At 37.5% G+C, this 21,461-nt stretch overlaps 1 protein-coding gene across 1 annotated transcript in view; it reads right to left on the bottom strand.

The window, feature by feature from the left end:
• The window catches only part of LOC135785976 (von Willebrand factor A domain-containing protein 7-like), a 49,257-nt gene extending 44,712 nt beyond the window's left edge, over positions 1-4,545 (bottom strand). The window contains exon 1 of the mRNA XM_073814259.1: positions 4,499-4,545. The gene's annotated coding sequence lies outside the window, so the exon portion shown is untranslated. The remainder of the gene's footprint in view (positions 1-4,498) is intronic.
• Positions 4,546-21,461: the final 16,916 nt, after the last annotated feature.

Raw genomic sequence — 21,461 nt, 5'->3', positions numbered from 1 at the left:
AAGCTGGAGGCAAGTAGTTCTTGGAACACAAGCTGCGATGCAGGGGCATTGGTTGCAGAAACATCCAGACGAGGAGTAGGCTTGGGCCTGGCAAAATGAAACTAGCTTGGAACCATCCTTAGTTTGCAACGTATAAGGGCGTTTAGAACGTGGATGACGCCAGATGACCTTGGAAGAGCTTGAGCCATGAAAGACTGAAGAGGGGACACAAAGTTTGTGGGTGCTACAAAGTTCCAGTAAGCACTGACCGTTGTCATTCATGTTACCATATTCATGCCCTAGAGTTACCACCCACTCTGGCATTAAAGTCACCAAGGATCATCAAACGTTCAGTTGAGGGGGTCTTCTGAACAATGGCACTAAGTTGATTGTAAAATGATTCCTTTATATCTAAATTAGAAGTTAGTGTAGGGGCGTAAGTGGCTATGTAACTGGGCCACAGTTTGTGTGCAGGTGCAGTGAGAAGAGACGTGAGGAGATGGGCACAGGTTTTTCCACTGAGGACAGTAGCTTGTTTTGGATTGCCAATCCAATAGCATGCATTGGTGCAATAAACGCAATAAACAATTTTTTTTTTATAAATCGTTACCATCAAAATCAGTATTGTATCAGGTCAGTATTAAAAAGTAAATTCTTTATGTTACGCAATATCTGACATCCACGTGTTATTCTGTCATCTTTTATCCCTTTTCCCAAACGTGATAATGCCACTCTTCCTTCTCTGCATAATGCAATAAATCCGCTCAACAAATCACAGAGCAAAATTCCACACACTGTAAACAATAAGGGCAGTGCTTTAAATCAGTGGTTCTCAAACCTTTTTAGCGTGTGGCCCAGTGCATTTATTTGCGGCCCCCCCAAAGAAAATGTATGACAAATTTGTGCTAAAATGTAAAATTTTTATTAAACAAAACATATAAAATGATTCAAAGTAGTCCTGTTGGTTAGTAGCCTTATATTTGTTTTGGTTTAATTACACAGAAGTCATGAAATTAATGTATTTTATAAAATCTCATAAAACTGGGGCCCCCCTGGCACCATCTTGCGGCCCCTGCTTTAAATCAGTGGTTTTTAAACTGTTCCCAGGGGACCCACAATCCTTTCGTTATGTTCATGAAGAAAACATAAAAAAACATATTTTCAATAAATAAAGCGACTGTAGACTGGATTAAAAAAAAATCTTATATCACAGTCTTGGCCATGTAAAAATTACTAACAAGAATGGCTTTGATGCATTGCTAGTTATTGTGCAGTATTAACTCTTTCCCCGCCATTGACGATATATCTCATCAATTAAGAGAAAACGCTTCCCCGCCAATGACGAGAATTTCCGTCTTTCCGCAATACCACTATTATCCACCAGGTGGCGCAACTTTTTAATCCCGGAAGTATTGCCCTAGGGCAAGCGGCTGCATGTCCGTGTCTGTTTTAAAGATCGCTCTGAATGGTGGGATCTCTATGAAAAGTCCGTCATAAAAATGGAATTATCTCTGCTTTTTGCTCAAAATGTGGTGTTTTTGCAGAAACCTTCCCATATTCAAAAGCTGATTGCAAAAGAACCACTGAAGGTAGGATGAAACGTTTTTTTTTTGTTTGAAGGCAGAGGGTCTGTTCTTTCATTTGGTATATTGTATGTTTATATATTTAAAGAAGAACATTTTCTGGAAGGCATTAAACTTTGGTGAAAATCATGAAAAACGCTGGCGCTGGCTGGCAACTTTTTTTAAAAACGCTGGCGGTAAAAGAGTTAAAAAATTTGTTTCCCTCATTTACTGTTCGTGGCTGTTTTGCCCCATTGACTTATTCTATATTGGTTTTTAATCAGTGTATACCACTAGTCAACTAAATTAATATAACATGGCAAAGATGAATGCACATTTAAATATGTGACCCATAATTTTCAAAATTTTTGATTTTCGTTTTATTGCAGAATATGTTATATATTATATCACGAAGAAGCCTTTTTTTGAGATAGCAGTTTTGTATATTTAAAAGCTTACATTTTGCGGTTGAAATCGGCATGTTTTTCCGGAGATTCTAGTGTGCAGCAGGGGGCGTCATTGTCTGTGTGTATTTACATACTGAATAAGCGGCTTTTGTTTTTGCCCCCGCCTCCAAAGGGAACAGCGTGGCTACTTAATATGGATAGTTCACCCAAAAATGAAAATAATGTCATTAATGACTTACACTTATGTCGTTCTAAACTCGGAAGACCTCCGTTCATCTTCGGAACACAGTTTAAGATGTTTTAATGTTAGATTTAGTCCGAGAGCTTTCTGTCCCTCCATTGAAAATCTATGTACGGTTTCCATGTCCAGAAAGGTAATAAAAACATCATCAAAGTAGTCCATGTGACATCAGTGGGTCAGTTAGAATGTGTTGAAGCATCAAAAATACATTTTGGTCCAAAAATAGCAAAAATTATGACTTTATTCAGCATTGTCTTCTCTTCCGGTTCTGTTGTGAACCGCTTGAAGTCACGTGACTGAAGTGATGTGGCTGACCTGTTCCTCAGACATGTTTGCTAAGTTTTTTTCAAACTTACAGCGTGCGTTTCCCCAGACTGTAAACGAAGCTCGGGCACAAAAAAAGTTGGGGAGCAACAGATAACAGTCAGCCGCGTCGTACGTCAGACGTTCATGCGAAATCTGATGTGAATAATAGACTATATATCTATATTTCATGGATTATACGCATTTGTGGACAAAAATGGTCATTGGATGATTCACACATCTGAAACAGACTGGATTCGACTTGTGATCAACACAAAGGTACAAAATCCTGTTTATTTTTGCATGTTGTCATCCGGACTTCTGTCACAAAATACTTCATATGATGCTAGAACATCTGTATCTCAAAACGGCTTTACAGGGGGTAAGGCTTAGCTAAATGAGATGTAAATTACCCCTATTGTCTCCCCCAGCTGGAAAAAAGATTCCGTCTCTATTTTCTCGGTTTGAGTTTTTCTGAGTTCCTACATTCAAATGACCACAACTTCTCCAAATCGTATCAGATTTCCATGTGTTACACATCGTTGGAAAGCTTAGAAACCACACTTTCAGAATCGGTGAATAACTTAAAATTCCCCAGATCTTGTGTCCCTACTTTCTGTGACTGGTCACATATTGATTCAATAGATTTATTGTAAAAAAAATTGTCATGGATTTATTGCATTTTGCAGAAAAAATAACCAGTTTTTATAATAAATCTTTGAAAATCAAATTATGGAGTTTAATTTTTTTATGTAATTATAGCCTACAGATGGTATTTGAAAGTTTGTAACAGAAAATAGTGGTTTTCATCTTCTCACTTTCTTGGTATAAGAAAACACATTTTTACCCAAATAAGTCAAAATGGATTTATTGTGTTTGGAACCAAACTCTTCATATATAGAACCATATTAACCTAAAGTAGGCTATGCTAATAGAGTGTAGAATGAGTGCTATGATCAGTCAAAGATCATAGAAGACATTGTCATATAAAAGATTGGCATAATGGCTAAACAGTAAATAGATGTCACCTTGAGATACATGACAGAGAAAATGAAAAATCTATACTTTTCATTTGGTGTGAGATCGCTTAGTTAAGGAAGTTAAGGAAGAGTCAGGGAGGGTTTGTGCGTGCTTTTGTGCATGCGTGTGCGTGAACAATAGAACCCCGCCCAAAACACAATGGAAATGTAATGGATTTATTGGTAAAAATGTATTATATGGCTATATGGTGCCTACTGGTATGTGATTGATTCAAGTGGATTCCTATTCAAATAATACCTGAAACCCACTACAAAAAGGAAATTGGTTATAGTTTTAATAGGAAAATCTCATTCTATTTCACAAATGATTTTTTTTAAGGAGGGGTGGTATTTAAGGTAAATCTTCATTATCCACAAATGTACAATTTTATCTCTATAGTAACCATACACCACTTAAGCTATTTTAAGAAAAACACAGTAACCAAAAATTAAGTAGGTTTCTTCAGAGGCATAAAGAATGGCAAAAAAACAATACATCGACACACACATGAATAGTTAACTAAAATAAAAACAAGCTGGTTATCCCAAAATATAACCAAAATTAAATAAATTTAAACTTAATAATAATTTAAAACTAAACAGAAACAATCTCTAACTAGACCCTGCATAGCAAATCAATATACTACAGTAGGTGGTAAAAACACAGAAGATCTACTGCTTCCACCAAAATTTTAAGTATGTAAATACAAAAAATAAAATAATTTCAGTAATAAAAATAAAAGAATTAATATAATCTTTTTCATTTTGTTTGTTGATTTTACAATGCATTGTATCAACCAAGCTTTAAACTTAAAGAATGCAAAATTTTTCATTTCTATGGACAAAAAGTACATGAGATATATAAAAAGTATAGTTTTTTGTACTTTTTTATGTTATTTGTTTCTATTTGAATCATGTAAAAAATCAGATATCAGACAAGAAAAAAAAAACAATTTTATCAGATGAAATGTAATTAGGCTACATTACCTTCTGTCAGATGTTATGTGTAGATGTGCAATTGTGGCAGTAGTTCTTGAGTAAAGGGGAGTGGCTGAATGACATGTGTTAAGTGAAAGTACATCCAACACATGTCTTACGGAAAGTCATGTTATAACCACAAAAAATTTGATTACTTTTTTTGTGTTCATGGCACAAAATTCAGCTTTATTTCGTGCCTTGAGCATGAATGTCTTTTTCGTGTCACTCGCACAAATTTCTATAAATAGTTTTTGTCTGTTATACGACTTTGATTTTTTTTCATTTTATGTATCGTTTTGTCATAGTTTGTTCCTATTTTCTTACTATTGTTACTTGGGGATGGGATTAGAATCACTTTCTGTTACGTTTTTAGACATCCTAGCTCAAACCCCAACTCTAACCACAACCCCAACCTACAATAATTTAAAGGGGTCATATGATGAAAATGTTAGCATTGCCACTTTGTAGGTTTGAGCAAAAATGTGTCATTTTGGGTGTGTTTTTTAAAATGCAAATGAGCGGATAAAGTGCAAACACTGATCACAATGATGGTGGTTTGTTGTAATTCAAACTCAATTGTGCTGTCAAGTCCTTCTTTTCTCTCTCTTTCTCTCTGCACTAAATGGCAGTGCAGTGGTTGGAGAGTTCAGATTAAGGAGGCGGTATTATTCTAATAAGATATCCTTATGACATCATAATGAAAGCCAAATTTCAATGACCTATTTTTGCTCACACCTACAAAGTGGCAATGCTAACATTTTCATCATATGACCCCTTTAAAAATGGGGGGGGGGGGGATGAGAAAACAATGACACGAAAAGAAAGTCGTGCCACTGAGACAAAAACTTTTTATAGAAATTCGTGCAGTTGACATAAAAAAGACATTCATGTTCAAGGCACAAAAAAGCTGAATTTTGTGCAATGGACACAAATAAATTAATACATTTTCCGTGACTATAACACGACTTTTTGTGAGATCATGTTACTTTAACCAGTCATGTCTGCCCGTTTTGAAATTAATAAACCCACATGCAAAACACACAATGTAGAGTTTTAAAGTTTGCATACAGTTTACATTTCCCTGACTTTTAAATGTATCACATTGCCTTCTTAAGCATGAGTGAAAGTTTGTATATCCAAACTAATGTAAGCGTTGGCACTTCTACAATTGAAAGGGCTCTAAAAGGCAAATAGGATAATAAAAAATGCACATGATATAATATTTTGTTATTTGATGGAACATTTCAAAAATGGAGCCAAAGGTTTGATACATGCCAAATGTTTCACTTTCATTTCTTTACATAGTTTCCAGATCAAAATATATAGAACCATATTAACGTAAAGTAAATTTTTGTAAAGTCACTTAAACAGCTCATCACTGTTGACTGCTACAGAGTCACCACTTTTTGTGTCATTATGTCAATAAATGCTCAAATCAACAAGAATTGTAATGGTGGTAGTAGCCAGTGAGTAAAGAGGATTGGCTAAAAGACAGTGAAGTGAAAGTACAGCTAACACATGTTTAACCAGTCAGTGTTTACAAGTGTTGAGAACGAGGACCGTTCCTACGTTGTTGTATGTCACCTGATACTAATTAATGTCTTTTTGTCAGTTTATTGTTTACAATGGTCAGCAAATGTGCGTTTTATATATGTAACACGTGACCTCCCTACGTCACTAGGCATTTACGTTAGGTCGCGCTGGACCATATTTAGGCGAGAAGTTGTGCTTTAAAAGTGTATATTTGTTATTTTTATTGTCAAAAATGACAATCGTTTTGCTAGATAAGACCTTTATGCGTCGTTTGGGATTGTTTATAGTCCTTTGAAACTTCGTTGAAAAAAACTGTTACGTGTTGAGTTAAGTGTTAATTGTTGGGCTCTATTAAAGTCCATTAAAATGAGAAAAATCCTGCAATGTTTTCCTCAAAAAACATAATTTCTTCTCGACTGAACTAAGAAAGACATCAACATTTTGGATGACATGGTGGTGAGTAAATTATCTGGATTTTTCTTTTAAGAAAATGGAATATTCCTTTAACTACACATTAATACATGTTTGTTAGTTAATGCATTAATTAACACTTTGGGTAACCAAAATCAAACATGCTCTAGAACAGTGGTTCCCAGCCTGGGGTCCGCAGGATCTGATGCTTTGAGGTCAAATAATGATGCATAAAATGTTCCATTCATAATTTTAGAAACAAAATATATTTTTAAAATTCATATGCTCACAATACCATGATAGCAGGTTGTTTAAGTATTTTATTATGTAAGATAATTGTTCTCTTTTTTTGTGTGCTTGTCATTGTAGATTGCAAAATCAAAAGGAAGGTGGATGTAAACGTTACAGCCTACAACGGGCTGCCTGCTTGTTGCACTTGTGGTCTGCTGCTTTTGGCGCTGTCAAAATATTTCAGTTAAAATCATTCTGACCCATCCCCAGAAATGACAAACATGTTAACCAGATGTTAACAAATGTATAGTGTTTATATAGAGACCATCAAACCGTCAAATCATACCAGTTTATTTGTGAAAGCCATTAAAATTAGAACTGCTGCAATATTATCTTGATGTTATTTTAATTATTGTTTATTTAATTTTTTTCATTGCATCAGGATCAGCGTTCAGCCAGGGGTGGAACTACGGGTGGATTAGCTTTCCCACCCAATCAGATCCATGGAAATGCATTATGTTTTTTCATTCAAACGTAACTCTTCAACCATTGGAGCTATCAAAAAATTTGCATTGCTTCTAAAGAAGACAAATTGTGCTTTTTTGGCAATATATGGTTTATTACGGTAATTTCTTGCTTTCTGTCCACCAATCGCTGCTGTTATCTAGAGCGGAAATGCGGGTTTAAACAGAGCGTGGTAGTTTAGAGTGCATCCACTGTGCACTTAGTAGTAGATTCCTCTGAACGAAATAAGAAGGCATGGATCACTGCAATATAAAAAAAGCCTCCTAAATAAAAACGGTGTACACCAGTAACACTAAAGTTAACTCGCTCTTGGTAGGACCTACACAATGACTTTTCTTGGAGGGATACACTGTTAAAAAGTTATCAATTACACATTCTGTATATATTCAGCTCATCTAAATCTTTTTTTAAATGTGAAAATTGGGCAGACATTTGGAAGAGTTTATAATAGCTTAAAAGAAGATCAAGAACACAAGACAGATACTGTATGTAGCATATGTCACTCTTAATGGCACCAGTGGAATAACTCATTTTACTTATGAATGCATAATTGTACATTCAGTGATTAAGATAAAGGGCCCTATTTTAACGATCTGAAATCCAAGTGCGAAGCGCAAGTGACATTGTGGGCGGATCTTGGGCACTGTTGCTATTTTCCCGGTGGGAGAAATAACTCTTGCGCCATGCGCATATCAATAAGGGGTTGGTCTGAAGTAGGTTCATTATTCATAGGTGTGGTTTGGGCGTAACGTCAAATAAACCAATCAGAACATCATGCAACATTCCCTTTAAAAGCAAGTGCGCAAGTTCCATGGCGGATTGCTATTATTATGGCGGATTTACCAGGCGCACGCCAGGAGCGGTCCACAGCCGAGGAGTCCGACGTTCTTGTAAGAGCAGTCAAAGAAAGAGAAGTTCTTTTGTATGGGGATGGGAGAAACCCGCCCAAATCAGCGTCAGTTAAACAGGCGTGGGAGGAAATAGCCACAATTGTTTCATCAGCTGGCATCCCCAGGACGATGCACCAGTGCCGCAAGCGAAACAATGATGTCAGGAGACGGGGGAAGTCCAAGGTTGCCAGCATAAATCGGGCACGCTGAGTAACGGGAGGTGGATCTGCCTCTACACAGGACCTGACGCCAGCAGAGGACATCGCTGCATCTACTCTCACCGCTGAAAGTGTGAAGGGTTTGGGGGCTTTTAAATCGGCAACCAAGAAACACAAGCAGTCCAACCCCAAGGTACACTTACAAATCAAGTTCACATACATTAAGGTTTCTTATGAAAACATTTTATTTATCATTATTTACATAAATTAAATGTAAAACAGTCACACAACTAATTTATGAAAATATTTTAATCGTTATTTGCATAATAATTGTTTAACGCAGCCACACAATAAATAAAAACAATGTAATAGCTTCGCAGGAAGGCCCTGGCCTCGCGGGCCGTGCGCATGGGCCATCTGAGGAGGGAACAGCGCATCAATCAAGACCTACACACCGTGGCAGCATCGCTAGACCAGACGACCACCTATTCCTGCAGCTCCAGCAAACCGGATTTGAAATGCTGGAGCGGGAGCTGTCCGGGATGCGGCGAAGTGTGAATGCCCGTCTTGACCGGGTGGCGATGTTGCTGCGGCCTCTCGGACGCATCTCCTCAAGCCTGGAGAGGATTGCTGCAGCCATGGAGCGTGCCCCTTCAAGCGCTCCACCACCTCTTGTTGTGTCTCCTCCTGTTGTGCCTATTCCTCCTTCCCCCACTCCATCTCCGTCCACCCGTTCCACCAGACGGACACCGCGCAATGCCATTCCCAGACCCTCAGGTGTGCAACCCTGCAGAGGCGAGCGTCGCAAAACTACCAGAGGAGGGAAATTGAATTACAGTTTTTCTGTTTAAATATTTTCAACTTCATTTTCCTTTTTTATCAATTACTGTTTGCTATTGATTTTTCTTTTTGACAAAATGTAAATAAATGTCACAAATAAATACTTTTGAATGTTTTGGACTCGTTCTCTCTGAATCACCACTCGAGTATGGTTATATTTTTGCAATGTAGTATAACATTAGACTGAGATAACTTTGCATACCTCACTATAGACGATGCAGCAGCTCTTCTGCCAAATAAGCTCTCCTCTCCCGTGCTGCTGCTGGGGCATTTGGGTTAAGTGGCATCGGCACATGCAGTTCACCATCACGTCTCCTTAAGTCCTCTAATATTTCCTCATCTATGTCAACAACACAACCTTGATTTATGGAAATGTTATGTAAAACACAACACGCCACAAAGATTGCTGCGACTTTTTGAGGACTGTACTGTAAAGTGCCTCCTGATCTATCCAAACACCTAAAGCGCATTTTCAGTATGCCGAACGTTCGTTCAATTACAGAGCGTGTTTGTGTGTGTATTCGATTAAACTGCATTTCACGCATTGTTGCTGGCATCAAAAATGGTGTCATCAGCCATGTCTTTAACGGATACCCATTGTCCCCTAACAGCCAATCATCCTCGAAGATGGCAGGAATGGAAGAGTTTGCCAGTATGAATGAGTCGTGGCTCGAGACAGGATAATTCGCAAAGACATGGGTGATTTTACTATAAGCATCGCAAATGACTTGTATGTTGATTGAATAGGTTCCCTTGCGGTTGATGTATACAAGTGCCTTTTCTGATGGGGCACGTAGCTGCACATGGGTGCAGTCTATACAACCAAGGACACCAGGGAACCCATACTTCGCACAAAATGCCTGCTTTGCTCTTTCCTGGCTGTCAGGTGTGACGGAGAATTTGATGTATTCCCCAACATGTCGGACTAGACCTGATGTAACTGCATGTATAGCCGAACTTATGGCAGATTGTGAAATGCCCCCAATGGAGCTAAGGGGGTGCTGGAATGACCCAGATGCATAGAAATGTAATGCCGCTGTAACCTTTACTGCAACGGGGAAGGCATATGGAGAGGGTGCATCAGTCCCCAGCTCATCTGCCATGAGATGGTAGATGTCTGTCACAGCCTGGTGGGTCAGGCGTAGCTTACGTAAGCATTCCTCCTCATTGAGGGAGAGATAGGTCTGTCTTGGCCGGTATACCCTCTCCCTCCGGCGTCTAATTCTCTGTCCCAAGACATACTCCATCTTACTGTGCAAAAGAAACAAATATGAGTAAACTCAACTGGTAAGTTGAATACTAAGGTTTTTAATGTACTGGTAAAGGTGATTTCGCAGTCTTCCGATTTTTTTCCTGGTTCTTCACGGACAAACCAATTTGTCAGATGTCCTTATATACATATATGTCTTGTCACTTCTGGGCAAACAGGTCTGATCCGTCATTACTACAATTAGCCTGAATAATTAGTAAGCTACATTTATGCCTATTTTTTCCACATCTTCATGCACACCACAATTATTTCCCTTATCTCATGTATTAATATTTTTTATTGTAACAATTTATGATTAGCAAAAATATAATCTGTGTATATTACATAAGCAAAGTGTGTGCGCGTTGTGCACACTACACATTATGGTCAAGCATGCGCCCTTAAAATAGCATAATGAACAACGCGCAACGCGCCACTGACTTTAGACTAGTTTTTTCTGGTCAGTGGCGCAATTGTTTTAGCCTGACTACATCAGACTTTGTACTTCCGCTAAATTTCATTACGCTTCTGTACTCAGTCTGAGATACCTCCAATTCAAACCGTTTTCCTCAGGTCTCAAAACAACCGTCCAATCAACGAACAGAGGGCGGGCTGAGAGCCGTGACGTAGACGCTAAGCGCCGAATGTACCGTTGTAGTTTGTAGTGGACATGGAGGCACAGAAAGCTATTTGCTCTGTTGTGGAGAACCGGCACTTGCCAACTTAAGCCTGAACAAGAAAAGTGTTTGTTAAACATTTTGAATGGAGCTTATGCTACTCCTGACAGCCAGGTTTTGGGAAAAGTTTAATTTATCAACTATTACCGATCGTCAGCGAGAAACTGTGTGCAGCACAGCTTGACGTGCACAACGATCGAGAAATCATGGAAGGGAATTTCATTGTTCACAGGTAATGGTGGAGGACGCGTGGGCAAACATTCTTTGGTGACATTCCTGATTAACCAGAGAATAAGGTAGGAAGATTTAATTTACATATGGCTGTCTGGTGGAAGAGTTTGAGAGGAGAGAGGGGCGTTCCTCCACTTAGACGTGAGTGGAAAGACACCGTAAGGATAGTGTTTAACTAGCTCTGGCCCGATTTACTTTACATAATCTGCAGAAGTCGTTCATATCTTAACTCTGTCATATCTTATCGGTATTACGCTCGATGGGTTTGTTTTCACATCATACGTGTGTTTTACAGCAGAAATTCGATGCGGCTGAGCCAGCGCATAACGCACATCATAACCAAACGTTATGTGATTGGCTTACGTTTAGACCAATGATTTTAAACTTCAGACAAGCCCCTCCCACAAGAAGGAAAGCGACTGTCAATTATGCCCAGCCAGACTCTGTCTATGAAGCGAAGCAAAATAGCAGGGGATGGTATTACCAGGCTACAATTGTTTTTTGAAACTGCAAAATAGCATCAGGGATGGTTTGCGCTGGAACACGCCTCCTTTTTTGCGCTGAACCGCCCAGGGAGTGCAAGTTCATTCCCTTGTTTTTCATTTACTAACAAACATGTATTAATGTGTAGTTAAGGTGGCTGCAGAGCCGGCCCAGCCACTAAACGACACTTGCAATTGCAAAGGGCCTCGTGGCCAGCAGAGGGCCCCCTTAAGTCACTCAGCTAGTGACTGAGTTGAAAAAAATGAAATCATTCATCAAAAGTAACATAAAATAAATATAAATATTCATTATTTATTATTATGGCAATGTTAAAAAGGCTGTTACTTGTTATTATAGTTATTATGAAAGTTCGCTAATAAGATCTCTTTCTTGCCGAGATTGATTGACACACAGCATCCAGCGCAGCAGCCAATCAGTGCCCGCGGCTATGTGCAGGCGAGCATCCCGCCCACAGAACGCAAAGTTGAGTTGGGCCGGATCCCTGATACAGACGCGAACTTTTGCTGTTGCTTTAAGGACAATTTCTTTAATGTTATGTGTGTTTGTGCGTAAATGCGAAGTAAGTGGATCTTATTTGACTTCGGTAATGACCAAACCTGTGTTCTGTTTGACTTCTCTTTCTTATATTTGCCATCATAACGTGAATTGGTTTATTAAGCTTAATAATTAATATTTAAACGGTTTAACGTGGTAAATTAATTCTGTTACGCTTATATTTCACGTATGCCATAGTCATTTCTACATATTTATGTCATTAGTGTAATTATATTGTTAAACGTCTGAATTTAAAGTGTTTTATGTGTAAGAGTAAACAAACTCATGCGCATATGCGTGGTACATGTCCAGACAGCGCACTGATTTTAAACCACCTGCTAGCCTTTGCAAAAGTGTATAATGTCACTGTTCAGTCTTTAATATTTAAACTATAGCAATGCATATGACATACAGTAGCCAGCTTTGTTAGATTAATGTTATGAATGCAATGTTAATTGTTAATCTTCAGTTATTAATATTATTTGCAAGTGAATTGTTATTATCCACAAACCTATGTTTGTGTCAGATTTAGCTCATCTCAAACAAGCCTATTAACTTTTGTTATGCTATTTACGTAAGGGATAATATATAGTGAGGTGAATGTTAGGTACTATTAACCTTGTTTGTTGGGTTTTAGATAGTATTGTTAATGAAGTTTATTTGAAAAATTTAAACATTTAAGTGTTGTATTTATTATTTTATATTATATTTTATTTAAATGTTATTCTATTTAATCTATTTCATTTGAATTATATATAGGCTGTTGTTTGTGCCTCTTAAACTCTGGTGTCAATTAAAAATGTTTCTTTGATGGTCAGTGAAAATCACTTTATCAGTCTTTTTATTCAGCAAGTTCATCAGTGTGTGTTTGTTGCACTGCACTGCCATTCACTTCAGTCAGTGGTATCATATTTTTCCTGTTAGACATCAAACATGGAACTCAAATCAAGAACTCAAGGGGGCAGTTTCCCTGAAAGGAATTAAACTAGTCCTAGACTAAAATAAAAGTAGGCTAAGAGCTGTCCAAACTGAAAAAAGCTTGCACTGACATATCTTAAAATACACCAGTTCCCTTTGTTTTGCCTCAAAATCCACACAAATAATGTTTTTAGTAAGGCATTTTTGTTAAAATTTGTTATGTTTTCTAATTAAACTAAGGCCGAGTCCTGTCTTAAGATATTCCCTGTCCGGGACCACCCCAAGGTCTTTTATTGTCATTCTGTAGGCTACATGTTGCCACATAAGAACGAAATACTTAAAAAAAATAACATATTAGATATAATATGTGCAGTATAGTCATAAGGTAGTCATTGCTTTTCTTTAGGCCTTACTTAAAATGGTCAAAAGGGCCCCGACTAAATTTTGCTTAGGGCCCCCAAAGGTCTAGGGCCGGCTCTGGGTGGCTGTAATTCATGCATGAATTCATATGACTCAGGACATAGTTATGGTTAGTTATTGATTACTACATAGCTTAACTCATCATTAGTTAATATTAAAGTGATTATTAATTTATGTATTAGTACATTATTATTCATGTACTGTTATTGTAAAGTGATACCGTGAGAAGAACATGTTTAATTACTCAATGTCTGTGTCCTGCTAAATTTTTCAGCAATTTTCATCTCCTTGACATGGACAACCACGTGGATGCTCTTCACAGATGCCTGCAGGACCTGTGCACATATTATGGATCATACACGCACACATGATAAACACGACTACTACATCCAGTCTGGTGTTCTGGAGATCTCGAAGTCTCCTCCATTTACACTTTAGTCTATCAAATGCCTGCTCTACCACTACTCGGCCACTGCTTATTTTAGAGTTGTTCAGTTGGTCCTGCAAGGTGAGGGCTCCGTTGTCCCTCTTCGGGGACATGATGAAAGGGTAAACTTGCCCAATGTAGGTACTATTGCAAAAAAAATTGATTTCATCAGAATTCTTGCATCATGCACCTTGCCGGGTGCACCCACAAATATGTTGCGAAACCTCTCAGTCTCATAAACGATCCCGTTCTTCTGCTTTTACATTGTTTTGCATATTTGTACATTATTTTTGAAGTCACATTACTGTTCTGTTGAAAACGTATGTGTGAACCTGTTAAATGGACCTGTTGGGTTAAAAGAAATATATAGCCATAACATTCTATACCACTTGTTTCACATATGTTCTGTGAATGAACAAGTCCTTTTGCCTATACTTTTTGGACATCTTATGTGTTAACCTGTTTGTTTAAAATAAATGAATAGTCATAGCCTACTATACAATTTGCATGAAAATTGTAGTACCAGTCAGGATTCTAAATTAATAAAAACTTACTAGCCAGTTTGGCAAGTGATGCATGAGGCATTGCATTGCTGACTTCTGAGATAACCAAAACCCCCTTACAGCTTGAATTTGAATTAAACAGTCTACGAAGATTTGAGCTCTAAAATAATCAATAAACAGCAGTCTTGATGCCTTTAATGGCTTACACCATGGGTCTTCAACCAGGGGTCCGCAACAGATTTGCAGGGGGTCTGCCAAATGATGTTTAACCAAAAGCTTTTTTTTTGCTAAAAACGTAAATGTACAAAACGTTCAGTGTTGTGTGTAACGCGTTACAAAGTAACGCGTTACAGTAACGTAACTACTTTTTTGAGAAAAAAGTAGTGTAACGCGTTACTACTGAAAATTTGGTAACGTAACGTAGTTCATTTTCCAATTCAGCGCAACGTTACTTTTGGTTAGATTTGACAGCAACACTGCCATCTGCGCGTTTGCGCAATAGTCACAAGGTCCACACACATGACAGAGGCTCGTATCAGTCTGCAAAGAAATCATGGCAAGCAAGAAGCAGCTGACGCTAACTTTTGATGGATGGAGGCATCTTAATTTTAATCAATGTTTTATCAACCAATTGCCTGATTTTAATAAATAAGAAATAAATTAAAGAAAACGATTCAGCTTCATATTTATGTTTAAATAAATTTTTTTTAAACATAAATATAAAACTAAATCGTTTTCTTTTATTTATTTCTTATTTATTAAATTCAAGCAATTGGTTGATAAAACATTGATTGAAATTAAGATACAATTAATACAAAACGAAATTCACTTTAGAGAAAGGTTTCTACGAAAACAAACTTAATAAAGTGGTAAAAATCATGTCTACCCACTCCGTTTGAAGTGAATTTCGTTTTGTATTAATTGTATCTTAGCATAGTATCTCGGAAGATCGTGCTTGTTAAATAGCTCTGTGGCTATACTGCACTGAAGCGGCAGTTTAAAATATAAACCCAGAATTCAGCGAACGTCAAGAACAAGAAAACGGAAACATCAATCAGACAGAGACGAGGAATTTACATAATGTTACACAGACCATGTTTAAATTTCAATGTTTCTGCACAGAAGTACCAACTTGTTCACTTTGTTTGGTATTAATAAGCTGCGCATTGGAGTGCTGGCCGCGGTGCTGAAGACGCGCTCGGACGGAGTATTGGTGGCAGCACAGATATTTACGTGCAACCTATTGGAAACTATTATTCGTTATTATATAATTATTATTCGTTATTTTACTTTATTACTTCCACTTAAGAAGAGTTCTGCACTTTTTATTTCAATATTTCTCTTTATATAAATATTTTGTACTTAAATCTATAATTTCATTATTTTACTAACCCAACTAACTCATCTGGGCTTTCCTATAGGTTGCACGTAAGGGGAAAAGTATAGCTTTCTTCCCCTTGAGAAGAGTTCTGCACTTTTAAACTTAAAAAAATATATATCTTTACAAAAAAACTTTTTTTCTTCTATTTAAAAGCTGTAATTTCGTTATTTTACTAACCCAACTAATGACTCCTCCACTTTCCAATAGATTGCATCTGTGTATATGTGCCATCACGCGTCTTCAGCACCGTGGGGAGCAGCCAGCACTCCAATGTGCAGCTTATTAATACCAGACAAAGTTGGTATTTCTGTCCAGAAACATTGAAATTTATACATGGTCCGTGTAACGTAATTTAAATCCCGCGTCTTGGCCTTATTGTTTTTTTCTTGTTCTTGACGTTCCCTGAATTCTGGGTTTATATTTTAAACTGCCGCTTCAGTGCAGTATAGCCACAAAGCTATTTAACAATGAGCACAATCTCCCGAGACACTACAACATGCTACTAATAATTCATTAATAAGAGCTGTTTTCTTGTACACAATTAAATATTTTAAGTTAAATGTACAGTGTTAAAACATGTAAAAAAGACAAGATTTTAACAATGTCAAAATCAAATGCCTGAGTAACAGGGTATTGTGTGTATGTGTTCGTGTGTTTGTGTGTGTTTCCAAAATATTTTCAAAATACAGGCAACATAAAAGTAACGTAAAAGTAACGAGTAACGTAAAAAGTTACTTTCCAAAGGCGGTAACTAAGTAAAGTAATGGATTACTTTTTTTAAAAGTAACGAGTAACGAGCAAACACTGAAAACGTTACATGTCCCCTTTAAGTTGTACAGGTGCGGGGCCGCATAGACTTGAAGGCGCACGTTCAGTTTACCCAGCTGACCAAAATAAAATATCTGAAGATCCACTCAGGAAGCAGCAGTAGCGACAGAAACGCCATCATAAAACAGGTCAATCTTATAGGCATATGTGTCTTTCTTTCATAATGTTATTTTAGAATCAGTACGACATGTTATCTCATCTATATTTCTGAACTTCGACGGCTGTTTCAAGCGGTTCAGATTTGCATTATAAACTTTGACAAAACTATTGCTCGCATTTAAAAATTAATGAAAGCCCATGATGGTGTTTTGTGCAAGATTCATAGTCAGGTTGAAATCCGCCTTTCAACAAATTGCCCCAAAGAGATGCACTCGACTCGTTGCATGTTGTAGTCTGATATAAAGCTCTGCAGAAAATAAACCTGCGTTACTCAAAATTGTGACAATGATGATCCACGAGAAAGGCAACAAACCTCAGAATTATAAAGTAGCAAACTCTATCCCCACCAGAATAGACAGTCTTTGTGTTATTCACCAACTATAAACTGAAAGCCCAGGTTCAGGTAAATGTGGAACTGTACAATTCACAGTAAAATAAAAATGTAATACACTACAAATACCTTCAAATAATATTTAAACTAAATCTACTTTAACAACAACAACAAAAATTATAATAATGCATGTAGCCTGCAAAAAGAGCATAATATTGCTAATGTACTGTCTTATAGTATGGCTGTGTGACAATATGGTTTGTTTCTATTTATGAAACAGTTCCAGTCCTTGTTTCTGATTGGTCAATAGTTGTACTTTACTCCACTTTGCGTTGTGCCTAATACGAAAAGGCAGCCTCTCGTACCTTAATGCTTACTTAAATATCTCTGTTTTACACATTTAGTATCAGGGGGTCCCTGCTCCATGCCTCTCTTATCTAAGGGGTGCCCGTCCCAAAAAACGTTGAAGACCCCTGGCTTACACTCCTTAAGTTCTGCTCTTACAGTTAGCTTGAAGTCTTGGCCCTCAGCAATGGCTACGTCACGTCACACTTCTGCAGTCTTGCAGACAATGGCCATCTCAGTGATTTGTCAATTGGTGAGGGAGCCCTCAGAAGATAAGGGGTTGAAAGATGTTGCCCAGGGGGACTGAAAGGTGAGAAATACAGCCACTACAATCAGTGACATCATGGCTGTCCAAAGCACAGGTCCTATGGAAAAATTTACAATTTAATAATTTAGCATTATTAGCATATTTTGTCATATTAAGAACACTGTCATTGCTGCTGTTATTCTTGAGACGAGAAAAAAGTGATCAGCTGTAAAATGTTTTGGTCCTGCTTGATTTTTGTTGACTTCGAGTAAAATAATGGAACGTTTTTTATAAGATCCCCTAGGGTCAATGTGTTAGCATGACAGAAATTTGATGCTGTCGGGAGAACAAGCAACAGCCGACATTTTTCCGTCTCCCGAGTGCCTCTTGCGTAAATTATTAGATTTTGACGTTTCTTTCCCGTCACAGAAAACCACCACAGATGCCATCAAATTTTGTTTTGTGTTTGTTTGTTGATCACAAAGTACAAAGTAGATGAGGTACACTAGAATTCTGTTTGTATTTAACACGCCACCCTTGTTGTTTACAGTGCGTGGAACGGTGCGGTGTGATTTGTTTAGCAGATTTATTGCATTCTGCAGAAAAGGAGGAGTGTCGTTTATCATGTTTTGGGAAAAAGGGAGAAAAGATGACAGAATAGCATGGCGGATATTGGATTTTGCGTAAAATTAATAATTAACTTTTTAATACTGACCTGATACAATACTGATTTTAACTATATTTTTTTAAATGTCGTTTAGCACGTTTTGGAACCAACCTCTTAATTTCTCAATCAATAGAAAGGTTCAGTAAACACCATTGGGTCACTTACATAATAGTTATTAAAGTGTTTTTTTTAAATTTCATCCTTTGAAAAGTAGTGTAAACAAGACTGACACATGCCAGATGTTTCACTTTCATTTCCATTTCTACTACATAGTTTCCTGATCAAAAACATTTAGACCAATATTAACCTTAAGTATGCTTTTGGGGTATGTGTAAAATCACCAGACTACCAGATTAGTCACCCTTTTCTGTGTCATTATGTCAATAAATGCTCAAATCAACAAAATATGTAATGGTGGCAGTAGCTCTAGTAAAGAGGGGTGGATGAATGACATTGTGTGTAAAGTGAAAGTACAGCTAACACATGTTCAAAGTCTAAAACACTTTTTTCCAAATTAGTTTGAACTGTCTTTATATTTCAATATATAAGTAAAATGTAAGTACTCTGAAAAAGAGAGTATAGAAATCGAGTGTCTGTAGACCTCTCACGACAGTTTTGAACACAGCTCATTATTTCCATTCACTCCACCCCCTCCCTTCTGGGTTTCTTCTAAAGCCACTCCCCCAAAACGCATGAACGTGCGACTGCTTTGCTGGGAGAAGCATTTACCTCAGACAAGCGGAGAGAAAGGATTGCGGTGCATGTAGTAACATCATGTCAGAATCACATGTAATAATACGCCTAACTTTGTCACTATTAATATAAAGAAATATGATGGCTTTTAGAACTCACTATCAAGCTAGCATATTGATACTGGTAAAGTTTAAAATGTATTTTGTTTGATTCGGTAACGAACGAGCTAGTTATATTTAGCCTATAAGACATCTAAAAACAGGTTGCATTGAAGTTTTTTCATTACCATCAGTTACACTGTGATGAAGGTGAATTTTGTGGAAGATTTATTTAATATACAATGTTTTGCATGTAAGATTTTCCGTGATGAAAGCATTGTTGACTCTGGTGAGGACTAAACTCCAGAGACAATACCGCTACCGCATCGTCCACTCTGCTCTTCCTAGAGTGCCTCGTGAACTGGATAATCAATCGTGTGTGCTCATGTGTGGGCATTCCTGTAGCAACAGGGGTGGTGCCATGGTCGCGAGAGAGAGTGACAGTCGCGCAAGCCAATCATTTGTTTCGTCCCGAATGGAAATAATTAGCTGTGTTTAAAACAGTCGTGAGAGGTCTACAGACACTCTAGTTTTATACTCTCTTTTTCAGAGTACTTACATTTTACTTATGTATTGATATATAAAGACAGTTTAAACAAAGTTTTTTTAGACAATTCCTGCCTACAGTATCCTGCCTTTAATAAACCCATAAACAGTTTGAAAGTTTTGCATACAGTTTACATTCCCCTGACTTTTTTTAATGTATCATATTGCCTTGCATTAGTTTGTATATTTGTAATATTTGTGTACAAGTCTCTCAGTTGTACTCTGCTGGAAAGGGGTCAAATACTGCATGCAAAAGATGCTGTTAGATCGGTGGGAAGTGTGATAGCTCTTGGTGAAGACCAATGGACAGATGAATAGTTAACTAAAACAAAAACAAGCTACTGTTCATAAATAACCAAAAATAAATACATTTAAACTGAAGGATCCAAAAGAATTAAGTTGAAACTTTAAAACTGAAACTAAAACCATATCTAAGTAGACAGTATTCACTCTCATAAAAGAGGTACAAACGTTGTCACTGGGATAGTACCTTTTAAAAACATACCATTTTGGTAAATATTTTTGAGAAAGCAGTATGTACCTCTAAGATACCAATGTGTACCTTTGATGTACCATTATGCAACTTTTACAGTAGGTACTAGTGTTGTAGTCAAGACCACCTAAACCGAGACCAAGTCATGACTAAGACCAAGACCGGTCGAGACAAGACCAAGACTTTAAAGGGTCGAGACAGAGTCGAGACCAAGTCAAGACCAAGACCAAGACCAGTGCAAGTCACTGCATTAAAACACTTATGATAAAATGTGGAATATGCATATGATTCGGCACTTCTTGTGTGTGTGTGTGTGTGTGTGTGTGTGTGTGTGTGTGTGTGTGTGTGTGTGCGTTCGTGCGTGTGTCTGTGTGTGCTTGTGTGCGCGCGCGCGCGTATGCCCTCAGAGAAGTTGATAAAATAATCAAAGGCATTGCAGATATGTGGGAATTTATCTTTGTAAGCAAATAAAAGTGAACAAACACTAAAGAGCTGAAATCAACTTAACCATTTAATCTGAACTCTCTTTCCATGGCTTGCCATCCACTTAACACAATGCAGGTGTTTTTAGTAATAAAATTAGAAAAACTGTCATAGGTAGAAACTTAAACAATGCTTAAACAATGCCAACATCCTAAGCCAAACCTGAATAAACTGCATAAAATTAATGATAAAACATAAATTTGTGCTGTGCCATCAGTTGTGGTCTTGACCGGTCTTGAAATAAAATTCAGAGTCCTCTTTGTCTGAGACCGAATGTATCCAATACATTTGATAAGGCTACATTACCTTCTGTCAGATTTTATGTGTAGAATATCCTAACCTGACTGCATACAGTAGCCTCTGCAACCTTCAGTATTTAAAGGCCTACAGATTTTTACAGTATGTGGGATGAATGTCACAAATCTGGTTATGAGACTACTGAACAGGAACCGCTTAAAGGTGCAGTGTGTAATTTATGCAAAATAATATACAAAACTATATTATCAGGGGTGTTTAAAGACCTTTCATAATGAACCGTTATGTTTATTGCCTTAGAATGAGACGTTTTATCTACATCCCTTACATGGAAGCCGCCATTTTGTGCAGCCATGTTTCTACAGAAGCCCTTAACAGACAAACTTTTTCATTAA

The sequence above is a fragment of the Paramisgurnus dabryanus genome, chromosome 4 (assembly GCF_030506205.2).
Source record: "Paramisgurnus dabryanus chromosome 4, PD_genome_1.1, whole genome shotgun sequence".
In the NCBI taxonomy this organism is placed as follows: domain Eukaryota; kingdom Metazoa; phylum Chordata; class Actinopteri; order Cypriniformes; family Cobitidae; genus Paramisgurnus; species Paramisgurnus dabryanus.
This window is presented reverse-complemented; position numbering and strand designations above follow the sequence as displayed.